Source organism: Amblyomma maculatum, chromosome 1 (assembly GCF_055883805.1).
Source record: "Amblyomma maculatum isolate TAMU_Amacu chromosome 1, ASM5588380v1, whole genome shotgun sequence".
In the NCBI taxonomy this organism is placed as follows: Eukaryota; Metazoa; Arthropoda; class Arachnida; order Ixodida; family Ixodidae; genus Amblyomma; species Amblyomma maculatum.
The window spans coordinates 310,581,491-310,590,890 of NC_139344.1; the positions used below are offsets into that span (position 1 = coordinate 310,581,491).

At 48.9% G+C, this 9,400-nt stretch overlaps 1 pseudogene; it reads left to right on the forward strand.

The window, feature by feature from the left end:
* Nucleotides 1-3,443, forward strand: part of LOC146207067 (uncharacterized) — a 189,625-nt pseudogene extending 186,182 nt beyond the window's left edge.
* Nucleotides 3,444-9,400: the final 5,957 nt, after the last annotated feature.

The window sequence follows — 9,400 nt, forward strand, 5'->3', positions numbered from 1 at the left end:
AACTAAACCGAACCAGTCGACCAAAACCAAATCCAACCCAAGCAACCTAACCAGACCCGACTAAACCTAACCAGTCCTGACTAAACCCAACCAATCCCGACCAAACCCAATCAGACCCGACCGAACAGAACCAGAGCCGACTAAACCCAACCAGTCGACCTAAACCAAATCCAACCCAACCAACCTAACCAGACCCGACTAAATCTAACCAATCTTGACCAAACCCAATCAGACCCGACCAAACACAAGCAGAGCCGGCCAAATCCAACCAGTCGACCAAAACCAAATCTTACTCGATCAAAGCCTAACTAGACGCGACTAAGCCTAACCAATCCCTACCAAACCTTACCAGGTCCGGCCAAACCCAATCAGACCCGACCAAACACAAGCAGAGCCGACCAAATCAAACCAGTCGATCAAAACCTAACTAGACGCGACTAAGCCTAACCAATTCCGACCAAACCTTCCCTGACCCGACAGAACACAACCAGAGCCGACCAACTGTAACCAGTCAACCAAAACCAAATCGAGCCCCACCAAACCTAACCAGACTAAACCCAACATATCCCGACCAAACCTGGTCAGACCCGACCGATTAGAACCAGAGCCGACCGAATCCAACCAGTCGACCAAAACCAAATCCAAACCGATCAAAATCTAACCAGACCCGACTAAGCCTAACCAATCCAAACCAACATAACTAGACCCGACCAAATTCAACCAGTCGACGAAAACCAAATCCAACCCGACCAAACCTAACCAGACTTGACTAATCCCGACAAAACCCAATCAGACCCGACCGAACAGAACCAGATCAGAACCGACCGAACACAAGTAGAGCCGACCAAATCCAACCAGTCGACCAAAACCAAATCCAACCCAATCAAAACCTAACCAGACTCCATGAAGCCTAACCAATCCGGACCAAACCTAACCAGACCCAACCAAACCCGATCAAACACAACTAGAGCCAACCAAATCCAACCAATACCGACCAAATCCAATTAGACTCGACTGAACAGAACCAGAGCCGACGAAATCCAACCAGTCAACCAAAACCAACCCAACCAAACCTAACCAGACCAGACTAAACCTAACGAATCCCAACCAAACCCAATCAGACCCGACCGAACACAACCAGACCCGACCAAACCTACCCAGACCCGACAAAAACCCAACCAATCCCGACCAAACCCAATTAGACCAGATTGAACAGAACCAGAGCCGACCAAATCCAACCAGTCGACCAAAGCCAAATCCAACCCGATCAAAACCTAACCAGACCCGACTAAGCCTAGCCAATCCCGACCAATCCTAACCAGATGCGACCAAACCCAACCAAACACAACCAGAGCACACTAAATCCAACCAGTCGACGAAAACCAAATCCAACCCGACCAAACCTAACCAGACCAGACTAATACTGACCAAACCCAGACCCGACCGAACATAACCAGAGCCGACCAAATCCAACCAGACCCGACTAAACCCAACCAAACCTAACCAGACCCAACCAAACTCAATCAAACCCTACCGATCACAACCAGAGACGACCAAATCCAACCAGTCAACCAAAACCAAATCCAACCCGATCAAAACCTAACCAGACCCAACTAAGCCTAACCAATCCCGACAAAACCTAACCAGACCCGACCAAACCCAACCAAACACCAGAGCCAACCAAATCCAAATAGTCGACCAAATCCAACCCGACCAAACGTAACCACTCGGCTAAACCCAACCGAACCCAAACAGACCCGACCGAACAGAACCAGAGCCGACTAAACCCAACCAGTTAATCAAAACCAATTCCAACCCAACCAGACCCAACTAAACCTAACCAATCCCGACCAAACCTAACACGACCTGACCAAACCCTATCAGACCCGACCGAACACAACCAGAGCCGACGAAATCCAACCAGCCGACCAAAACCCAATCAAAACCTAACCAGACCCGAATAAGCCTAACCAATCCTGACCAAACCCAATCAGACCCGACCGAACACAACCAGAGCTAACCAAATCTAACCAGTCGACCAAAACCAAATCTAACCCAACAAAACCTAACCAGACCCGACAGCCTAACCAATCCCAACCAAACCTAACCAGACCCAATCAAACCCAATCAGACCCGACCGAACACTACCAGAGCCGACCAAATACAGCCAGTCGACCAAACCTAACCAAACCTGACAAAACCCAACCAGTCCCGACCAAACCCAATCAGAACCGACCGAACAGAACCAGAGCCGACTAAATCCAACCAGTTAATCAAAACCAAATCCAACCCAACCAGACCCAACTAAACCTAACCAATCCCGACCAAACCTAACACAACCCGACCAAACCCTATCAGACCCGACCAAACACAACCAGAGCAGACGAAATCCAACCAGCCGACCAAAACCCAATCAAAACCTAAACAGACCCGAATAAGCCTAACCAATCCTGACCAAACCCAATCAGACCCGACCGAACACAACCAGAGCTAACCAAATCTAACCAGTCGACCAAAACCAAATCCAACCCGATCAAAACCTAACCAGACCAGACAAAACCTAACCAATCCCGATCAAACCTAACCAGACCTGACTAAACCCAATCAGACCCGACCGAACACAACCAGAGCCAACTAAATCCACCCAAACCAAACCCAACCAATACCGACCAAATCCAATCAGACACGACAGAACAGAACCAGAGCCGACCGAATTCAACCAGTCGACCAAAACCAAATCCAAGCCAACCAAATCTACCAGTCCTGACTAAACCCAACCAATGCCAACAAAACCCAATCAGACCCGACCGAACAGAACCAGAGACGACTAAACCCACCCAGTCGACCAAAATCAAATCCAACCCAACCAACCTAACCAGACCCGACTAAACCTAACCAGTCCTGACTAAACCCAACCAATCCCGACCAAACCCAATCATACCCGACCGAACAGAACCAGAGCCGACTAAACCCAACCAGTCGACCTAAACCAAATCCAAACCAACCAGACCCGACTAAACCTAACCAATCCCGACCGAACCTAACCAGACCCAACCAAACCCTAACAGACCCGACCGAACACAACCAGAACAGACCAAATCCAACCAGTCGACCAAAACCCGATCAAAACCTAACCAGACCCGAATAAGCCTAACAAATCCTGACCAAACCTAATCAGACCCGACCAAACACAACCAGAGCCGACCAAATCTATCCAGTCGACCAAAACCAAATCTAACCCAACAAAACCTAACCAGACCCGACTAAATCTAACCAATCTCGACCAAACCTAACCAGACCCGACCAAACCCAATCAGACCCGACCAAACACAAGCAGAGCCGACCAAATCCAACCAGTCGACCAAAACCAAATCCAAACCCACCGAACCTAACCAGACTAAACCCAACATATCCCGACAAACCCATCAGACCCGACCGATTAGAACCAGATCCGACCGAATCCAACCAGTCGACCAAAACCAAATCCAACCCGATCAAAATCTAACCAGACCCGACTAAGCCTAACCAATCCCAACCAACCTAACCAGACCCGACCAATCCCAATCGAACACAACCAGAGCCAACAAAACCCAACCAGTCGACGAAAACCAAATCCAACCTGACCAAACCTAACCAGAGTTGACTGATCCCGACATAACCCAATCAGACCCGACCGAACAGAACCAGATCAGAACCAACCGAACACAACTAGAGCCGACCAAATCCAACCAGTCGACCAAAACCAAATCCAACGCGATCAAAACCTAACCAGACTCGACGAAGCCTAACCAATCCGGGCCAAACCTAACCAGACCCAGCCAAACCCAATCAGACCCGATCAAACACAACCAGAGCCAACCAAATCCAACCCGACCAAACCCAACCAATACCGATCCAATCCAATCAGACTCGACTGAACAGAACCAGAGTCGACGAAATCCAACCAGTCAACCAAAACCAACCCGACTAAAACTAACAAGACCAGACTAAACCTAACGAATCCCGAACAAACCCAATCAGACCCGACCGAACACAACCAGAGCTGACCAAATCAAACCAGACAACCAAAAACCAAATCCAACCCGACCAAACCTAACCAGACCTGACAAAAACCCAACCAATCCCGACCAAACCCAATTAGACCAGACCGAACAGAACCAGAGCCGACCAAAACCAACCAGTCGACCAAAGCCAAATCCAACCCGATCAAAACCTAACCAGACCCGAATAAGCCTAACCAATCCTGACCAAACCCAATCAGACCCGACTGAACACAACCAGAGCCGACCAAATCTAGCCACACAACCAAAAACCAAATCCAAACCGACCAAACCTAACCAGACCCGACAAAAACCCAACCAATCCCGACCAAACCCAATTAGACCCGACGGAACAAAACCAGAGCCGACCAAATCCAACCAGTCGACCAAAGCCAAATCCAACCCGATCAAAACCTAACCAGACCCGACTAAGCCTAACCAATCCCGACCAAACCTAACCAGACCCGATCAAACCCAATCAGACCCGACCGAACACTACTAGAGCCGACGAAATCCAGCCAGTCGACCAAAACCAAATCCAACCCAACCAAACCTAATCAGACCCGACCGAACACAACCAGAGCCGACCAAATCCAACCCGACCAAACCTAACCAGACCCGACAAAAACCAACCAATCCCGACCAAATCCAATTAGACTCGACCGAACAGAACCAGAGCCGACCAAATTCAACCAGTCGACCAAAGCCAAATCCAACCCGATCAAAACCTAACCAGACCCGACTAAGCCTAACCAATCCCGACCAAACCTAACCAGACACGACCAAACACAACCAGAGCACACTAAATCCAACCAGTCGACGAAAACCAAATCCAACCCGACCAAACCTAACCAGACCCGACTAAACCCAACCAATCCCGACGAAACCTAACCAAACCCAACCAAACTCAATCAGACATTACCGATCACAACCAGAGACGACCAAATCCAACCAGTCAACCAAAACCAAATCCAAACCGATCAAAACCTAACCAGACCCAACTAAGCCTAACAAATTCCGACAAAACCTAACCAGACCCGACCAAACCCAACGAAACACCAGAGCCGACCAAATCCAAATAGTCGACCAAATCCAACCCGACCAAACCTAACCAGACTAAACCCAACCAATCCCAACCAAACCTAATCACACCGAACCGAACAGAACCAGAGTCGACCAAATCCAACCAGTCGACCAAAACCAAATCCAATCAGGCCAAACTCAATACCGACCAAATCCAATCAGACCCGACCGGACAGAACCAGAGCCGACCAAATCCAACCAGAACACCAAAACCAAATCATCATCATCATCATCATCAGCCTGATTATACCCACTGCAGGGCGAAGGCCTCTCCCATATTTCTCCACTTAACCCTGTTCTGTGCTAGCTGCATCCACTTGACCCCTGCAAACTTCTTAATCTCATCCGCCCACCTAACTTTCTGCTGCCCCCTGCTACGATTTCCTTCCCTTGGAATCCAGTTTGTTACCCTCAGCGACCATCGGTTATCCTCTCTTCGCACTACATGTCCTGCCCATGTCCATTTCTTCTTCTTAATTTCCACTAGAATGTCGTTAACTTGAGTTATTTCTCTGACCCACTCTGCACGCTTTCTATCTCTTAATGTTACCCCTACCATTTTTCGTTCCATAGCCCTCTGGGTTGTCCTCAACTTAAGTAGGACTCTCTTGGTTAGCCTCCATGTTTCAGCCCCATAGGTGAGTACAGGCAAGATGCAACTGTTGTATACTTTCCTCTTGAGCGATACCGGTAAGCTGCTAGTCATAATCTGCGAGTGCTTGCCAAATGCGCTCCATCCCAATCGTATTCTTCTTGTTATTTCCTTTTCGTGGTCCGGATCTGCGGTTAAAACCAAATCAACCCCGACTAAACCTAACCAGTCCTGACTAAACCCAACCAATCCCGACCAAACGCAATCAGACCCGACCAAACTGAACCAGAGCAAACTAAACCGAACCAGTCGACCAAAACCAAATCCAACCCAAGCAACCTAACCAGACCCGACTAAACCTAACCAGTCCTGACTAAACCCAACCAATCCCGACCAAACCCAATCAGACCCGACCGAACAGAACCAGAGCCGACTAAACCCAACCAGTCGACCTAAACCAAATCCAACCCAACCAACCTAACCAGACCCGACTAAATCTAACCAATCTTGACCAAACCCAATCAGACCCGACCAAACACAAGCAGAGCCGACCAAATCCAACCAGTCGACCAAAACCAAATCTTACTCGATCAAAACCTAACTAGACGCGACTAAGCCTAACCAATCCCTACCAAACCTTACCAGACCCGGCCAAACCCAATCAGACCCGACCAAACACAAGCAGAGCCGACCAAATCAAACCAGTCGATCAAAACCTAACTAGACGCGACTAAGCCTAACCAATTCCGACCAAACCTTCCCTGACCCGACAGAACACAACCAGAGCCGACCAACTGTAACCAGTCAACCAAAACCAAATCGAGCCCCACCAAACCTAACCAGACTAAACCCAACATATCCCGACCAAACCTGGTCAGACCCGACCGATTAGAACCAGAGCCGACCGAATCCAACCAGTCGACCAAAACCAAATCCAAACCGATCAAAATCTAACCAGACCCGACTAAGCCTAACCAATCCAAACCAACATAACCAGACCCGACCAAATTCAACCAGTCGACGAAAACCAAATCCAACCCGACCAAACCTAACCAGACTTGACTAATCCCGACAAAACCCAATCAGACCCGACCGAACAGAACCAGATCAGAACCGACCGAACACAAGTAGAGCCGACCAAATCCAACCAGTCGACCAAAACCAAATCCAACCCAATCAAAACCTAACCAGACTCCATGAAGCCTAACCAATCCGGACCAAACCTAACCAGACCCAACCAAACCCGATCAAACACAACTAGAGCCAACCAAATCCAACCAATACCGACCAAATCCAATTAGACTCGACTGAACAGAACCAGAGCCGACGAAATCCAACCAGTCAACCAAAACCAACCCAACCAAACCTAACCAGACCAGACTAAACCTAACGAATCCCAACCAAACCCAATCAGACCCGACCGAACACAACCAGACCCGACCAAATCTACCCAGACCCGACAAAAACCCAACCAATCCCGACCAAACCCAATTAGACCAGATTGAACAGAACCAGAGCCGACCAAATCCAACGAGTCGACCAAAGCCAAATCCAACCCGATCAAAACCTAACCAGACCCGACTAAGCCTAGCCAATCCCGACCAATCCTAACCAGATGCGACCAAACCCAACCAAACACAACCAGAGCACACTAAATCCAACCAGTCGACGAAAACCAAATCCAACCCGACCAAACCTAACCAGACCAGACTAATACTGACCAAACCCAGACCCGACCGAACATAACCAGAGCCGACCAAATCCAACCAGACCCGACTAAACCCAACCAAACCTAACCAGACCCAACCAAACTCAATCAGACCCTACCGATCACAACCAGAGACGACCAAATCCAACCAGTCAACCAAAACCAAATCCAACCCGATCAAAACCTAACCAGACCCAACTAAGCCTAACCAATCCCGACAAAACCTAACCAGACCCGACCAAACCCAACCAAACACCAGAGCCAACCAAATCCAAATAGTCGACCAAATCCAACCCGACCAAACCTAACCACTCGGCTAAACCCAACCGAACCCAAACAGACCCGACCGAACAGAACCAGAGCCGACTAAACCCAACCAGTTAATCAAAACCAATTCCAACCCAACCAGACCCAACTAAACCTAACCAATCCCGACCAAACCTAACACGACCTGACCAAACCCTATCAGACCCGACCGAACACAACCAGAGCCGACGAAATCCAACCAGCCGACCAAAACCCAATCAAAACCTAACCAGACCCGAATAAGCCTAACCAATCCTGACCAAACCCAATCAGACCCGACCGAACACAACCAGAGCTAACCAAATCTAACCAGTCGACCAAAACCAAATCTAACCCAACAAAACCTAACCAGACCCGACAGCCTAACCAATCCCAACCAAACCTAACCAGACCCAATCAAACCCAATCAGACCCGACCGAACACTACCAGAGCCGACCAAATACAGCCAGTCGACCAAACCTAACCAAACCTGACAAAACCCAACCAGTCCCGACCAAACCCAATCAGAACCGACCGAACAGAACCAGAGCCGACTAAATCCAACCAGTTAATCAAAACCAAATCCAACCCAACCAGACCCAACTAAACCTAACCAATCCCGACCAAACCTAACACGACCCGACCAAACCCTATCAGACCCAACCAAACACAACCAGAGCAGACGAAATCCAACCAGCCGACCAAAACCCAATCAAAACCTAAACAGACCCGAATAAGCCTAACCAATCCTGACCAAACCCAATCAGACCCGACCGAACACAACCAGAGCTAACCAAATCTAACCAGTCGACCAAAACCAAATCCAACCCGATCAAAACCTAACCAGACCAGACAAAACCTAACCAATCCCGATCAAACCTAACCAGACCTGACTAAACCCAATCAGACCCGACCGAACACAACCAGAGCCAACTAAATCCACCCAAACCAAACCCAACCAATACCGACCAAATCCAATCAGACACGACAGAACAGAACCAGAGCCGACCGAATTCAACCAGTCGACCAAAACCAAATCCAAGCCAACCAAATCTACCAGTCCTGACTAAACCCAACCAATGCCAACAAAACCCAATCAGACCCGACCGAACAGAACCAGAGACGACTAAACCCACCCAGTCGACCAAAATCAAATCCAACCCAACCAACCTAACCAGACCCGACTAAACCTAACCAGTCCTGACTAAACCCAACCAATCCCGACCAAACCCAATCATACCCGACCGAACAGAACCAGAGCCGACTAAACCCAACCAGTCGACCTAAACCAAATCCAAACCAACCAGACCCGACTAAACCTAACCAATCCCGACCGAACCTAACCAGACCCAACCAAACCCTAACAGACCCGACCGAACACAACCAGAACAGACCAAATCCAACCAGTCGACCAAAACCCGATCAAAACCTAACCAGACCCGAATAAGCCTAACAAATCCTGACCAAACCTAATCAGACCCGACCAAACACAACCAGAGCCGACCAAATCTATCCAGTCGACCAAAACCAAATCTAACCCAACAAAACCTAACCAGACCCGACTAAATCTAACCAATCTCGACCAAACCTAACCAGACCCGACCAAACCCAATCAGACCCGACCAAACACAAGCAGAGCCGACCAAATCCAACCAGTCGACCAAAACCAAATCCAAACCCACCGAACCTAA